Consider the following 18,159-nt stretch of genomic DNA (forward strand, 5'->3'; position numbering starts at 1 on the left):
TATGGAATTGCAGTTGAGCTATTTCAAATCTGAAAAGATGATGCTGTGAAAGTGCTGCACTCAATATGCCAGCAAACTTGGAAAACTCAGCAGTGGCCACAGGATTGGAAAAGGTCAGTTTTTATTCCAATCCCAAAGAAAGGCAATGTCAAAGAATGCTCAAACTACCGTACAATTACACTCATCTCACACACTAGCAAAGTAATGCTCAAAATTCTCTAAGCCAGGCTTCAGCAGTACATGACCCATGAATTTCCAAATGTTCAAGCTGGATTTATAAAAGGCAGAGGAACCAGAGATCAAATTGCCAACAACCATTGGATCATTGAAAAAGCAAGAGAGTTTCAGAAAGCCTTTGGCTGTGTAGATCACAACAAACTGTGGAAAATTCTTGAAGAGATGGGAATACCAGACCACCTGACCTGCCTCCTGAAAAATCTGTATTCAAGTCAAGAAGCAGCAGTTACAGCTGGACATGGAACAATGGACTGGTTCCAAATAGGGAAAAGAATACATCAAGATTGTATATTGTCACCCTGCTTATTTAAATTATATGCAGAGTACATCATGAGAAATGCTGGGCTGGAAGAAGCACAAGCTGGAATCAAGATTGCCAGGAGAAATATCAATAACCCCAGATATGCAGATGACACTACCCTTATGGCAGAAAGCGAAGAAGAACTAAAGAGCCTCTTGATGAAAGGGAAAGAGGAGAGTGAAAAACTTGGCTTAAAGCTCAACATTCAGAAAACTAAGATCATGGCATCTGGTCCCATCATTTCATGGCAAATAGATGGGGAAACAGTGGAAACAGTGGCTGACTTTATTTTTTTGGGCTCCAAAATCACTGCAGATGGTGATAGCAGCCATGAAATTAAAAGACGCTTATTCCTTGGAAGAAAAGTTATGACCAACCTAGACAGCATATTAAAAAGCAGAGACAGTACTTTGCCAACAAAGGTCCATCTAGTCAAGGCTGTGGTTTTTCCAGTAGTCATATATGGATGTGAGAGTTGGACTATACGGAAAGCTGAGGGCCAAAGAATTGATGCTTTTGAACTGTGATGTTGGAGAAGACTCTTGGGAGTCCCTTGGACTGCAAGAAGATCCAACCAGTCCATCCTAAAGGAAATCGGTCCTGAATATTCATTGGGAGGACTGATATCGCAGCTGAAACTGCAATACTTTGGCCACCTGATATGAAAAACTGACTCATTTGAAAAGACCCTGATGTGGGGAAAGATTGAAGGCAGGAGGAGAAGGGGACAACAGAGGATGAGATGGTTGGATGGCATCACCAACTCGATGGACATGAGTTTGAGTAAACTCCAGGAGTTGGTGATGGACAGGGAGGTCTGGTGTGCTGCAGTCCATGGGGTTGCAAAGAGTCAGACACAACTGAGCAACTGAACTGAACTGAACTGTTGCCTGCCAGCCTCCTTGTCCATAGGATTTTCCAGGAAAGAGTACTGGAGCTTATTGCCATGCTCTTCTCCAGGGGATCTTCCCCATCCAAGGATTGAACCTGGGTCTCTTATGTCTCTTATGTCTCCTGCATTGGCAAGTGGGTTCTTAACCCCTAGTGCCACCTGAAAAGTTCATTCATAACATATCCAAATGTCAAATCATTAAATCATTATGCAGTATACCTGAAACTAACATAATATTTTGTCAATTATATTTCAATTTAATTCATTAATTAAAAATTAATTATAACAAGTGTTGATGAGGAGGTGGCACAACTGTAACTCTCATGTTCTACTCTTGGGAACGTAACATGGCATGAGGACCTTGGAAAACAGTTTGGCATATTCACAAAAATTTGAACCTACAGCTATCATATGATCCAATCATTGCAGTATTAAGTAGGTATCCAAGAGAAATAAAAGCATATATCTGTGCAAAACTTATGCAGGAGTGGTCATAGCAGCTTTATGCACAATAGCCAAAACCTAGATTAATCCATTAATACGTGAATGGATAAACCAATTTTGGTATAGAATGGAATACTCCCCAGAAAAACTAATAATAAAGCACTGATATGTGCAACATGGATGGATCTCAAAATACTATGATAAGAGAAGAAAGCCATGCAAAACAGAGTACATTCTGTTCCTTTTATACAAAATTCTAGAGATGTATGCTAACCTATAGTTACTGTCAGCAAATCCCCAACTGTGAACACTGTGAGGGGTGGGAGGAAGGAATTACAAAGGAGCGTAAGGGAGTGATAAATATGCTGATTTTCTTGACTCCAGTTATGAACACAGGCATGCTAGTGTCAAAACTTATCAGATTAGTACAGTTTAATATGTGCAGTTATTACACATCAATTATGCCTCAATAAAGTTGTTTATAAACATCTGAAAGCAATTCATAGACTGACCTTAGTTTTACTTTAAGTAATGTTTATGAGTACTTAAAAATGTTTAACTCCAGAAGAACATTTTAACTCTTCAATACCTATATCTTCAAGATATCACTCTTCAAATGCCAAATAAACCATTTTGAAGCTAGCTCAGACCTTTTCCCTAAATATGTTTTCATAACGATCTAGAGTTCTATTTTTGTCATGCCTAGCATTTTCACCATAAACACCTTTGGGACAAGCAATTTCACAGTGCAACTATTCAGTACAATAATTAGTTGAAAAGCAATTTTGACATAAAAGATAAAATAATTGGTTGGCAATTTGGTTTCATTTCATCATTGACATGCTGCTCCTATTTTTATATTATATAAATTTTAGGTCTCATATGGTCTATACTGTGATGAGTGGACACAATGGCCTTAAATTAGCAGATAACAACTCTAGTCTTTGGAAATATGGCACTAAGAAAACTTACAGGAAGTGTGAGGCAAGAAAGTATAAAGCCAGTCTGTACACTACTAGAAAATGATAACAAAACAGTCTGCAAATCTTTCAGGAAACCCAGCCACCTTCCCACTCGTCAAAACCAAGCTACGGCAAATGAAAAAGAGGTTGCTTATGATTCACAACAGGCTTTGGGAGCTTTAACTATGGAGTCTTTGGCTGATTTAGATACAATAGCTTGTTCACTCATGTCATCTTTACCAAATTTATCACGCAACACGAGAAACTGAAGGCAAGGAAGAAAAATCAAGCTCCCCCATCCCCCTCAAAGACACGTTACATGATTCCTGATGAACTTAAGTTTCTTGAAAATGACAAAAATTCTTTGCTATTTGTTAGTGTACAACATGATGCCAACAGAATTTCAGCATTCGATATGGAAATTGGCTTTGATGATTTGCTGAAATATGACTGGGCATGTGATGGAACATTTAACTGAAATCCACATATGTTCTGCCAGTTATGTACATTACACATATTGACGAAAAATAACAGCATCCCTCCTCTGTTTTCCTTCCAGGGAAATCTGAAGAGTTTTACAGCAGATTTTTCTGTATCATGAAGAATTTATGTCTAACATTAGGTCCTGAAGCCTTAACAATCAACTTTGAGAAACAAATTAATTATAGTTTTCTCTAAGATACACCCAAATATGATGATAACCATCAGTGTACACATTTTAAATATATTCAATATTTTTTATAGTTTCATTTTTCACAATAAAATATTTTGCTAATTTTATTATTTTTCCATGTTTCATTGTGTTCTTTTAATGCCCTTGTTTTATTTTCATTATTTTATCTTTTACAGCAAATTATCTTATGGTCAATTAGTTATGCAGTGAAACTGCCTGCAGTGAAGGTAGGGAAAAGATTCAATACCTAGAACTCTATTTTGTAGACTTATCATCATTGCCATCAATTACTCATTTCATCAATGCTTCTCTGTCCATGACAGGTGAGATAGTATCAGTATCCTTCATTATTGCATCCCTATGTCATGGTACACAGTATGTGCTCAATAAGTACTTGTGGAATATAATATCTCTGACCTGTTATCTGGGTGATTAAGAAGGAAGTTGTTGATACTTTCATTATACTAAAAAATATGAGATAGTTTTTGCTCTCTAAACTTTTCTTCATTTTCCCATTTATTCCATCAATATTCATTTGAGAAAAAAATTATTTCAAGATTCTAAAACATGAATTGATGCTTTTGAACTCTGGTGTTGGAGAAGACTCTTGAGAGTCCCTTGGACTGCAAGGAGATCCAAGCAGTCTATTCTAAAGGAGATCAGTCCTGGGTGTTCTTTGGAAGGAAGGATGCTGAAGCTGAAACTCCAGTACTTTGGCCACCTCATGCGAAGAATTGACTCATTGGAAAAGACTCTGATGCTGGGAGGGATTGGGGGCAGGAGGAGAAGGGGACAACAGAGGATGAGATGGCTGGATGTCATCACTGACTCAATGGACATGAGTCTGAGTGAACTCCGGGAGTTGGTGATGGACAGGGAGACCTGGCGTTCTGCGATTCATGGGGTCGCAAAGAGTCAGACATGACCGAGCAACTGAATTGAACTGGACTGAACTGAAAACATGAATCTTTGTAAGAATTTGTTAGGCCCTGGTATCAGTTAATACGTTACTTGTGAGGGAAAAAAAAAAAAAAGACATACATCATGGCATACTTTTCAGTTATTTTTAATGATTAAGTTGTGATACCTGTAATGGTGATTAGATGAATAATATCAGTTATTTACTTGATTTTTAAAGTGGTATTTCTCAGCATCAAAAAAGGGAAGAGATTGTAAAAACCTGAGGGTAAACAGATTATATCAAGGGTAATGATCTACTAGTTAAACTGGAAAGCTCCCTTCAAGGGCTGGAGCCTCTGGGCTAGAAGGTTCCAGAAACCATCCTTGCCTGAGATTAAAAAAAGGAGACAGTAGATACCTCAGCCACCTTCCAGCATCTCAATTATGAAAACACTCAAATCCAATATTAGTACAACAATACTGGAAGAGAGAAAAGTTAATGTATCTTTTCTCCCTCACTCATTCCCCAGCTGCTTATTACAAAGCTCTGAATTATGATCCCTGCTATCTCTACCAAGCACTTCAAATCAGAAAGTCTTCATTTTAAAGACTGTTTCAATAACTTTCTCAGACAGATACTGCTGGATGCTGCCTCCAGTGCTCAGTGCAGCCAAGGGAGGCAACGGGCAACATGTCAGAAAAGCAGCTGAATGGAAAAGCAACCAATAAAGAAGGTCTTTGTCCCTTCCATGCTACATCTTGGTGGCAATGCCCACCAGGGTCTTCCCTCTCCACTCAGTGTGTTTGAGAAACAAGTATCTCCTTGGTCAGGAAAGAAATGTGCTATGGGCACAGCTTATGGCCTTAGATATTTTTGAAGGCAATTAGACCATCAGATCAATGATGTCCCTTTGATTCCTGTCACATCAGGGTTATCAGGCACCCCTCCTTCCTATAACTACTACACAATCATCAAGTTTGCTCCTATTTTCAAATCCCTCTATAATTTGTCTCCTTTCTTTTCCACTCCACAATTATTATCTTAACTCGGGTCTTCTTTATCTCTTGTCCAGGGACTTAAAATTTAAGATCTTTGGATGTCCTAAATACTGAGAAGCATTTTGGCCTCTCCACCCATCATGTGCTTAAAGTATGTAAAACCATAAAATCAAAACGTATGCTAACATTAAAATAGCTTTTTTTCTAAATTTTTCTTAAAAGTCAGGATAGTTATATTCCATAGATAAGGTTGTCCAGGGAAAGCTTTATTTCAGAAGTCATATTAGCATTGAGTTGTAAAAGAGAGAGATCGATAACTAGATAAAAAAGGAGAAAAGGACTCCCAGAGGGAAGTATCTATGCCAAGGTATTCTGGGCTGAACCAAGAGGATATATTTCCCTATTACATGAGTGAACAAAAGACTTGGGGAAAGGGTTAGAAAATGAGACAGTCTTCAAATTACAATGATCTCTCTGCTGAGCTGACTTTATCTTCCAAGCTATGGAGAAACATATTACAATGACGAATTTAAGAAGATGTGTAGGTTTTCCTGCTGATTCAGTGGTAAAGACTCCACCTGCAATGCAGGAAACCTGGGTTTGATCCCTGGTTTGGGAAGATCTCCTGGAGGAGGGTATGACAATTCACTCCAGTATTCTTGCCTGGAAGTCTCATGGACAGAGGAGTCTGGCAGGCCACAGTCCATGGTGTAGTGAAGACTTGCATACGATTCAGCGACTAAACAGCATGTGCAACACCTTCAGGTCACTTAAACCTCTTTCTCTGAGATCTACTGACATTTTCAAATGCAAAGAGTAAATAAAAATCTCAGACATCAAAACCAAAAATCAAACACAACAAATCTAGCTTATACAAGCAAATAGCCATGATTCTCAAAAATAAGTTTCTAGCAGAGATTTCTTTCAAACTGTTCCCATATGTTCTCCATGGCCTTAGCACCATCTTTCCTCTCATACCTTCCATGATTCCCTAACCCAGAGTCAAAGCCAAAGACCGGGTTGAGACCTTCCTGACTAGTCTCAGGAACTCTCATGAGCATTTGGTTTTCATTCCAGGGATAAACCCCACCCTTACTTCCTTAACTTCCCACCCCAGCCTCCTAACACATTCTTCCTGGTGGCTGGTTACATTCCACTTGCCTCAGAAGCAATCGTGCTACACAGAGGAAACTCTTCAGGTCAGCACAGACCCAAAGCACAACAAGATTTTTATCACTTAGTAACCTGGACATGCATTTATCAGCTGAATTGTATCTCCTCCAAATCCATTTGTGGAATGCTAATCCTAGTACCTTAGAATATGACTATATATGGAGATAAGGCTTTTAAAGAGCTAGAGTGAGCCCTAAAGAAATATGTTACTATAGGAAGAGGAAATTAGAACACAGAAACACACAGAGGGAAGATTTCATGAAGTACCAAGAGAACAGCCATCAAGAAGCCAAGGACAACATCCTCAGAAGAAACCAACCACACTGACAGCTTGATCTAATCCAGCTTCCAAAACTGTGAGACCTTACATTTCTGCTCTTTAAGCCACCCAGTCTGTGGTACTTTGCTACAGCAGACCTAAAACTAATACAATATGTGACAAGATGGGCAACAGGTTTGTATTTCTTTTCACTGTAATTCCTCTTTGGAGGAACTTTTCTTATTTCAAGATGGCATGGATCAATGTTGCTGCTGCTGCTAAGTCACTTCAGTCGTGTCCGACTCTGTGCGACCCCATAGACGGCAGCCCACCAGACTCCCCCATCCCTGGGATTCTCCAGGCAAGAACACTGGAGTGGGTTGCCATTTCCTTCTCCAATGCATGAAAGTGAAAAGTGAAAGTGAAGTCGCTCAGTCATGTCCGACTCTTAGCGACCCCATGGACTGCAGCCCACCAGGCTCCTCCGTCCATGGGATTTTCCAGGCAAGAGTACTGGAGTGGGGTGCCATTGCCTTCTCTGGAACAATGTTAAGAGAAGTCAAACGTATGACCTGTGTCTGGAACTCTGGATACCTGGGCTTCCAGGAAGCAGAGCCAGGTAACTAGAGGATTTTGCCTGCTGTCAGACAGAAGATGCACTGAAGCTGGGGGAAGGGTAGTGAGTGTGTTCGCTTCCTCTCAGAGCTGTAACAAATTACCACAAAGGTAGTGGCTTACAACAACTCAAGTTTATCATCTTATATTTCTGGAAGTCAGAAGTTCAAATGAGTCTGACAGGGTTAACACCAAAGTGTCAGCAGGGCTGTCTTCCTTCCAGAGGTTTTGGAGGAGAACCCATTTCCTTGTCTTTTCTAGCTTCTAGAGACTGCCTGCATCCTTTGGCCTGTGGCCCCATCTTCAGAAAGCATAATTTCAACATCTGCTCCTATTGTCACATCTCCTTTTTAAATGCTTATTCTTCTGCCTCCTTCTTGTAAAACCAAACCCCAGAGCACACCTGGTAATGCAGGATACCCTCCTCATCTCAAGATCCTTAATTTCATCACATCCACCAAGTCCCCCTTTGCTCTTTATGGAAATGTATTTACAGGTCTGAGGATTCAGAGACGGGCATTATGTTGGGGGAGAGGATATTATTTGGTTAACAACAATGAGGAAAACGAGAGGGTCAGCCCAGAAGGGACTTAAGAACACAGAAATGTCAAAGGAGACTTGCTTGTGTCCCCTGTCCTTCCCTTTGGAAATCTTCAGATACCACTACCAAAATCACAACACGCTTGTCACGCAGTTGGTTAGAGTTCCCCCAGGAGCAGAAACTGAGATAAGAACTAAGTGGGGTGTTTGGGAAATAGCATGGGAGCACAGAAATTATAGCCAATGGAGTGTAGAAATGATACGTTATAAAGTCAGCTAACTCTGGGCAACTAGAGCTTCATTCCATTGGGACATTCTGGAAAAAAAGTATAAAACTCTTTGGAGTTGTTCCACATGAGAAGAGAAGAAACTATGTTATCTCTACACCAAATTCTGTTGGTCATTGGCTGAGGGCTGCTCCAACATGTTAATTACATGGCACTTCTATAGAAACGGACTGAGTAGCCTCAAAAGGCTCCAGCAAAGAAATGCAAATGTTGCAATCAGAAGTCAATGGGACCATTTCCTTTACAGTGGAAACACCAAATGGATATGGGCAGGACTGTTAAAATTAGATTTTTCAAGGAAATCAGTGACATGGCTGACTTTTCCATCCTTATTGATATGGGGTTGAAGTAGCCCATAAATACGAGGTAACAGCTGACACCTGGATTGCACAGAGAAGCAGCAACAACAGAAAGTGACTTCTGTGCTTGTCTTATACCTATAAACCTGCCACGGCTGCAACTCACCGTACAGTCTCTGTCCCTGAAAAAACCAGCCTTGAACTCATTGTCATCTGGCCCCCGTTCAGGACTTCTGTAGAGCCCTGTTTCCAGTATTTCCCTGGTCCAAAGCCAATTTCCCCCTCCTCTCACACTCCCACATTTGGCTTAGACAGAACATCAATCTGCAGTGCTGCACATCTCTATTGCTCTTTTGAGTAGACAAAAATATATTGGATAGAGTTTCCCTCCACCTACTACTTCCTCCCTTCATTAAAAAAAGAAAATTAAAAAAGAAATTACCAAAAAAAAAAATCTCCAACTGTTATTTTCTCCTTTCATTTCACTCCCAAGTCCTCAGCCCTTCCTCTCCATTCTCAGCCATAAATCAGGCCTTTCTGGAGTTTCCATGTCCAAATGCACAAGGACAAAATGCATGTGGGTACTTTTCAGTAAGAAGTCAATGTTCTATAATTTAATTTTCTCCTCTGACATTAAACCTGCCATTCTTTGCGTAATCTGAGTGATAAATGCAGAGTCAGACTTCATCTTCCTGACATTAATACCTATCAGTACTCCAAATGCAAACAATTGTGACATTAGACTTTATAAAAATTACCAAGCACACTAACTTCGCTTAATTAAACCATTTAAAAGCTGCTTTTATTCCATTTAATGAATGATATATTATACTGCAATGAAACATGCAGCAATACAAATACTTCACAATGGTCCCAATTAAGGCTCACTTCACTTATGCCAATTGACAACACAAGTATTCCACACTTCATTCAGTTTGTGCATTTTAAATGAACTGGTTAGTGAGAAGGGTGCTTCTTTGCTAATGAGTTTTGTAATCAAGGCATCTATTTTAATTTCAAATTGGTTAGATTGGGGGAAATTGCTAGACTAAATGACTGGTACTAATTAGGATTATAAAAATATTCATCATGCCATGGAATTAACATGGGGGTCTGATTTTCCTATATTTGCATATTGCTTGAGTTTTGGGGAAAAAATCTTGACAAATTGTCTTCTCTTTAGCAAACTGAACAAACACTATATCTGTTTTAGCCTTTCTTTTCATTTAAAGCATAATACATATTCATGGTTTGTAAATGAAGTTAAATGATTTCAACTTCTATCTTCATTACCATATTAAAGATGTCTCTATAAACTTCCTTAAAAAAACCAGATTATAGTATTACCTATTTGAACAGCAAAGACTTATTTAATCTATATATGTTAACTCAAACACTGGAGCAAATGGATGGGAAAAGTGAGCAAAACTGCATGAAACCTGAGACACACACACACAAAACTGCTTTGTTGTTTATTTTCTGCCAGGGGGAAATTATTCAGTCCTATGACTTATCAGGAAGCAATGTAATGACTTTCCTATTCAAGGCGCCACCTTGGTAAGTGACATCAGCTGAGGCATGTGCTAGCAGTAACTGGATTCCTCTGAAGACCTGGTCTCTGCCTGGCTGAGTTTGTTGTGTCACTGGTTCGGTGTTCTCTGAGGCTAAGGTTCAGTGTAAACTGGCCCCTATGGGATTCTGCCCCAGGTGGCAGAAAGTCTGTCCATCTACTAGTCAGAGTCAGGTGTGATGGTCGTAGTTGAGGGTCTCAGCCAGATGCAGAGAGCAGGCCAGTCCCCTCACTGTCGGGGTGACCTTGAGCAAATGGATACTGCTTTCAGGAGTCACATACTCACCTATAACTTGGAAATAACAATACCCACTTGGCAGATCCCTATGAGAATTCAATGTAACCATGTACATAAAAGCACCCATTGGTGCCCATACACAGGGATACCTAAGGACATATTTGCTCTGTTTCCAAGAAGCACTTACATGTTCAATACCAAGTAACGTAACATGAGGAATATAACAGTTACTGAGCACAAATACCAATTCACTGCATACGTCTATACCTCTTGGCTCCAGAGTATTTGTTTCCATTAAAGCTGTCAAATCAAATAACCAAATGCCAAGTCAATTTTAGGATATAGTCACAAAATTCATCTGAAAAACCACCAGAAGAAATCACTTTCTTAATATCTAACTATAGTGGGTGCTTCTAAATAATAAAACCTATATCTATCACTGAGTTGTAAATAATATGGCTTGAGGTTATATCCAAAAAGAATATTTTTTTGTTAGAAAAAAACATAGTTCCTTGAGTTTCACAGTTAAAAAGAGACCATATAGTGAGAAGCAAAGCTAAAGAAAAGAAAAACCTCAGACTTGATATATTCCCAGTCCAGGGAAATTTTCCTCTACACCACACCACCTCTTGAAAATGTAGTTAAATTATAACTTAAAGTGATTTTACCTAAATTGACCTTATTCACACTTAAACTGTTTTTTTAAATATCACTGTCTTATATTTGGGACTAAACATTCAAGGCAGCAAGGACATCCAACCAGTCCATCCTAAAGGAAATCAGTCCTGAATATTCACTGGAAGGACTGATGCTGAAGCTGAAACTCCAATACTTTGGCCACCTGATGTGAAGAACTGACTCATTTGAAAAGACCCTGATGCTGGGAAAGACTGAAGGCAGGAGGAGAAGGAGACAACAGAGGATGAAATGCTTAGATGGCATCACCGACTCAATGGACATGAGTTTGAGTAAACTCCGGAAGTTGGTGATGGACAGGGAGGCCTGGTGTGCTGCAGCCCATGGGGTCGCAAAGAGTCAGACACAACTAAGCAACTGAACTGAACTGAATTGAATCATAAAAGTAATCTAATGAAATAATACAAAATCTAAAAAATAAGTGGCATTAAAAAAAAACCCTAAAAACAATACCATCATCTTAAGAGAACTCAGGTAATATTTGGCAATATCTTCTACTATTTTTAATTTTTTTCTTCTTCCTTCCCTCTTTGTTTCCTTCCTTCCTTCTTTTATTTGTTGCATACTTATACTCAAAGCGTACTACTTAATTTTCTATGAATCATGTATTAATTTATATATATATAATGTCTATGAGATATACAAGTACTAAATAGATATTAATATGTATCCATGTTGCTACATGGTCATCATAATCACCATTTTAATGGCTGCATAATATTCGGGCAAATGTATATACCCTGATTTAAAATCCCTTAGTGTTGAACACTCAGCAAATTTCTATCCAGATTTTATGAGTGATTTTGATAAACTTTATTATGCCTAAATCTTTTTGGTATTATTCTCTTGGTTCAGTCTCAGAAGTAAAGTAGCTGAATCAAGTTATGAAAACGTGTTTGTCTTCTGATACATTGCCAAGATGTTTTTCAGGAAGGAAAACTCATTTGCATGACCATCAGTACAATTTCAGAATGAGTTTCACCAAAACTTTGTCAACACTAGGTGTCTTCCTTATGGCACAGAAAGGAAAATATATTTAAATTGAAACTTATTAATTTTAAATGAGCATCTTTGGAAAGTTTCCTTGTGAATTCTCTGGATTAACTAGACTTATTGAATGTCAATGAATTCTTGCCTTTGGCTTACACTAATTCTTTAATGCTAATATTTTTAAAGTCTCCTTCTCTGTCAGTTACCTCACTTGCTATCTTCCAACCTTTCTTCAAAGGAATTCATCTTGAGTCTATTTCTTCACCAGTTTAGCCGGCCATTAAAAACGACCCTACTGATAGCAGCTGGACTTGGGATGGAAGGTAAGGACCCTACTGATAGCAGCTGGACTTGGGGTGGAAGGTAAGGACCCCACTGATAGCAGCTGGACTTGGGGTGGAAGGTAAGGACCCCACTGATAGCAGCTAGACTTGGGGTGGAAGCTAAGGATCCCACTGATAGCAGCTGGACTTGGGGCGGAAGGTAATAACTGAAAAAGTACATAAGAGAGATGCTGCTGGGATTCCAATCATGTTATGCTTCTTGATCAGGGTGCTGGTTCCATAGGTACATTCAGTTTATGAAAATTCATTGAGCTCATGATATGTGTACTTTTCTGTATATATATTATACTTTGATTTAAAACATTTAAAGACTGACCCTGACTTTAAAAGGTCAGGTACCAGAGGGTGTGTCATGGTAGAGGCAGAGAATGGAGGAAGGATAGGAGATTTGGCCATGTTAGATAAGCCAGATCATAAGCCCAGAGAGGCTTGCAAAGGAAGGAATAAGCAGAAGAACTCCTAGATTCAACTGGAAAACTGGAAACCTAGGGTCAGAATTAGGCAGAGGGATGAGAGTTAGGGACACTGGGCAGCAGTGTGGGCACAAAGTACCAGCACATATGTGAAGGTAAGGTCACTCCACACAGGAAGGGGTGGAGGAACACAGAGAAGCTTACATGCAACCAGAAGAGGCTGCATCACACGAGCCCTTGCCCACCTCTTCCTATTCCTGTTCCTATAGTCACCTCTTTCACCAAAGGATTACCACACCTGAATTTCTATCATGAGAGCATAACTGCTTCAGGAAAGGTGTTGTTGAGAAGAAATACCTGTATACCCTTCTTAATACATATATATGCTGCATCTTCCATTAATTATTTTAGCAAATGTTCTTTTCCTGACCGAAAGGTGTCAGGTTACCAAAAGGGACACCTAGAAGGTAGAGGCAGGGACCTGAAGTCTGGGACATGGTATAGAAAAGGCAGGCTTGGGAAGATAAAGACTTTTGCTGAAGTCTGTTCCTTTGAGCCAGCATCCTTAGAGCAATGTTGCGAAGACTAGAGATTCTCACTGCACCACCCTCACTGAATGCAAGTTAATATTGTGCATTAAATCAGTTTTGTCATTCAGAACTCAGCTCAAATAGGTTAATGCTAACATTTGAATAACATGGTGGTTGTGCCATCTTTTTTAATACAAAATAGGGCTATTCTCTCTCAGTCCACTGTTTCTGTGTTCACCTTCAAGAAGTGGCCTCCTGGAAACTGGTGTTTCTATGGTGATGGAGACAGCATATTTCTATTGTATGAATGAGACATCTGTGAGAGCGGTGTGGGCTCACCCTAGGTGAGTGGGGCTATGGATTTTCCGTTCTCCTCTTCAGTGTTACACAAGTGATTTTATAGGCATGAAAGAGGACCCGATGAAAACGCAGTGTCTCTCTCTAAATAAAACATACCTTTTGTCCCAGTCTTATTCCACAGGGAATAGGCTTCAACACCACAGCCAGCCCAAGGTAATTCCCCACAGCCCCGTCCTCACCAGCTGGGGAGCCATGAAGCCTTTCTGTCAAGGCTGCTGAGGAAAATTCCCATCTCCTGCTAATCCTGAAGGCTCTGAGCACAATTACATTTCTAATCAGAGGGTTTTCATGAGAATATAAACGAAAGAAATGTCTTCATTTGTACCAGCATTCCAGAAGTACAAATTTAAACTTCCCTTTGAGTTTTCAGGCCTTCTACACACTAGATACACCCTAACTCACTGGTGTCCTGCTCACTGTGGCAGCCCACCCCCTCCACTGCAGACCCTGTTTGGCCAGTGACCATGCCCAGAGGAGCCTGGTGAACTACACAGTTCACGGGGTCACAAAAGAGTCAGACATGACGTAGCAACTAAACAACAATTCCCAAGACCGCATCAGTTTCTTAACCAGCTTGTCACTCTGTCAGCTGCTACTGAGCTTGGTGGATGGCCAGCAATAAAAACAAGACACCCATAGCTGCACACCCCCCTCCCTCCAAATTACCACATAGCAACCCTTCATTATGTGTGCCAGTGTTTCAGAAAGTGGCTTTTACATTGAAATTTCAGGCAATTCTAGACTAGTCTAGCCCAGAAGCGTCTGAAAAAAATCATGTCTGAAATCCCATTGAGATTCTCATTTCTGATGGCCAAAGCCAGCTAGGTGTGCTAAAGTTTCATTTTGCCAAGAAGACAAATGATAACAGAGAGCCCTGCAATCCCACCTCTCATGCAGGAAAACAGCTATTATCAGCTCTGCATCTCTGCATCTCTGTGTCCACGTTGCATGCATCTGTGAATACATGAGCATGTGCCCATTCGAAAAACTATAGAGTTCCTTGTCAAAATGAGGGATTGGTTTTAAACATCAGCTTTCTGTAACTATGAGAATAACACCTAACTTTTTAAAGGACTGCAATGTCCTCAAAACCGATCCCAAAATCTTTTCAAAACTTCTCGGTTTCAGTAAGATTATTGAGCCCTCCAGCTAATTCAAAATATCACAAAGTGAGTTGTTTCAGTCATTAGCAAGGAAACAGTCTGATGGAGGCAAAAGAGAATCCTGCCTTCTAAATAACTGGTAAATACGCAGCTGCCCTAAGATGTTCTAGAGCTTTGGTTCTGAGAGGAGAGGAGTAGCTTTTCTTCTATTATTTCCAATTTGGTCAACCATAACATTATTTCTGCTGTGCTTTTTTTAAAACCACCAAGATTCTTATAAAAACATCTCCAAGATTCTTGTACACAAGAAAGAATTTCATCTTTACTGAGTCAGTTAATGTTAAAATGCAAGATGGCAGGAGGATCTGTAAGGCAGAGGGGAGCTGGCATAGGAGGTAATAGGACCCACAGTATAGCCAGAACAGGACTTGATCAAAGGCCCACATCGCACTGAGAAGGACACAGAAAGAGTCTGTGAGACTGGGACGCATCAGAATTGGAGAGGCATGATCCTCCCACAGGGTCAAGTGCAAGGTGCATTTGCCCTATGTCCACACCCTTTCATCGCTTTGGAAGTTGGAAGGCTTGGCTCTCTTTCACCACCAACCTGGCCCTGACCAGCACAAGGTAGCCAAGTTTCCCAGGGGATTCACAAGCTGCCAGCCAATATCTCAATGAACACAAGATTATGTGCACTCTCAATTTCTAGACAGAATTTTGTTCTATCCAGAAGGTATTTCCTTAATTCTCCAGCAGTGCCTTTATTGAGTGAGAGCTCCTGGCAAGTTTCCTGCAGCTTTGGGGTAGCAATTTGGAAGGTAGAGCAATTGGATATTGTCCTTTTAAAATATCATCCAATTAGGTCTTTTGTAATACATACAAGGTAAAGAGATAGCCTTACAGATTCCAAAGAAATTGCTAGTGCATTTCATCAAAGGCACAATAATGGAAACATCGATTCTCTCCTCACCACAAACATCTCCCTTTGATGCTGCAGTTACCTTAATACAAGCACTTTTCATTCTCTTTGGAAGAAGCCCGCGCCTCAATGCACGCATGTCAGAGAAGGCTGCAGTCCGAAACGAGACATGTGTATATCAGTCTCGGTTACCCTTGCATCTTCATTTGCTGCTCCAAAGCATCCCTCTCCTTGACTCTAAACCAATAAACTACCCCCAAATAAAGAAAAACTCTGCTGTAACCTGAATGCCTGGATGATGTTTTATGGCATCTCTACAAATGTTGCCGGGGGCATCATCAGCCTTCTCACACCATTTATTTAAGAGTGTCAGGGCACCAGTTAGAAACTTTATGGGCCTAAAGAACATTCAGCCACTTCACACAAAAGATGTCAACAAGAAAGAGAACTTAAGGAAGAATGCATCCAGAAATGTTCAGTGTGGTTAGGAAAATCCATCAGTGCCCACTGCCACATTTGCAAAGATTTTCACCAGGTGAAAAAGCAACCATCGAGTCAGAAACTATCTTGAATGCATTCTATCTGTAAGGGTACTTCACGAGCAATGCTGTAGATGTTCTCAGTGCTGTGGAGCTGGAGAAAAGGAATACTTCTATATTGCATTTGGTTTATCAACCTCTTGGCATGAGATGTCTGCTGCCTAGCTGGTCTAACCTAGCTTGTCTCTGCATATATAAAAACATGGTTTAAGAGTTCTGAGTTTCATCTAAATAAATTATCATACAGCCATTTAGTAACATCTAAATGATTTATTTTTTTCAACACATATTCAAAATTCCTGGCTATACTAAGCATTTAAACAGAGACTATCTGACATTTGGCTAAGTCTTTCATACAATATCCACCTGATGCCATGAAAGAAATGTATTTGCAATGGTTTTTGCTCTGCAAATGTCATGCGGGTGTCCTTAGGGGACTGCATTTAGCACCTGATGCCCACCTTGAGGCTCTATTAATGAGAGATATAAAGGTTATGTTGAAACTATTGTTTAAAGGTGCTGACACCTCATACACACACACTCACATTTACAAATTACAGATTCAAACATATAGTGAGGAGCAACTGTTTCAGGACTTGAGAGAACAGAGACAAGAAGCTATTTTAACAACATTATTCTGTAGACAACTCTATGTAGGACAGTACTTGTAAGCATCCATCCCCTTTCACTGATTGATTCCACAACATTGTGACATAATAGTTTGCCATCACACACTGTACTAAGGTTCTGGAAAAAGCAGGAAATACAAAGAACAATCTAAATTCTCTTCTCATAGATATAAATTGATCAACTATAAAGCGCTCATTACCATAGCAATGCATCCATCCACTAATTCATTTGCTTAACAAATATTTGTGCTGTGCTTAGTAGCTCAGTTGTGTCTGATTCTTTGCGATCCCATGGACTGTAGCTCTCCAGGCTCCTCTGTCCATAGGGGATTCTCCAGGCAAGAATACTGGAGTGGGTTGCCATGCCCTCCTCCAAGGCTCTTCCCAACCCAGGGATCGAACCCAGGTCTCCCGCATTGCAGGCTGATTCTTTACTGTCTGAGCGCCCATGGAAGTCCAAACTTTCAAATATAGCAAATATTTACTGATCATTATTAAATGGCAGGCACCGTCCTAGAGACTGGTGCTACAACAGTGAGTAAAAGTAGACACAACCCTGCTGTCCTGGAACTTGCAATCTAGAGAGAAATGCAAATGATGCCAAGTGCACATCAATCAACAGGAAAATCTCAACCATGACAGGTACTCTGAAGGGAAGTGTGCATAGCCTTGTAAGAAAGAACATCAAGGGGGATTTAACTTTGTCAGGGAGCTTAGGGACGATGTCCTGCGGAAGTGATGTCTGAGATCTGATAGTGAAGAGGTTTACTGTATGGAAGATCCCAGGCCCAGGAAAGAGAGCAAGGGAGACAGCTGTGGGGAGGGACTGAAGATGGTCACTGAAGTACTAACAGTGAGTTAGAAGAGAGGAGGAGGGACCAGACCAAGCGGGTGCTATTGCAGCCTACTGAGGACTTTGGACTAATCTGTGAGCAAAGAGAAGATGCAGAAGGAATTTAAGCAAAGGCATGAAATCAAAAGATCTACATTTGGGAAATACATAGTTCAAGTTACAGGATGAACACATACTGTGAGAACTATCAGGGCTACCTCCTAGGTTTCTGACTTTTGCACCTGAATGAATACAATTAGGGAATACTGGAAGAGAACCAGCTTAGATGTGGGAAGATCAAGAGTTCATCTTTGGAACATGTTGAATTGAAAGGCTTCTGAGACATATAGTAGACAAGTCAAGTACACAGCTGGATATAGGTATGGATCTGAAGCTCAAAGGGGAGGACTCATTG

The 18,159-nt window shown here is 40.2% G+C and overlaps 1 protein-coding gene across 1 annotated transcript in view; it reads right to left on the bottom strand.

The window, feature by feature from the left end:
- The window catches only part of SORCS3 (sortilin-related VPS10 domain containing receptor 3), a 640,372-nt gene that overhangs the window by 285,858 nt on the left and 336,355 nt on the right, over nucleotides 1-18,159 (bottom strand). The window lies entirely within an intron of this gene.

Source organism: Bison bison, unplaced genomic scaffold, assembly GCF_000754665.1.
Source record: "Bison bison bison isolate TAMUID 2011002044 unplaced genomic scaffold, Bison_UMD1.0 scf7180017864456, whole genome shotgun sequence".
Lineage (NCBI taxonomy): Eukaryota > Metazoa > Chordata > Mammalia > Artiodactyla > Bovidae > Bison > Bison bison.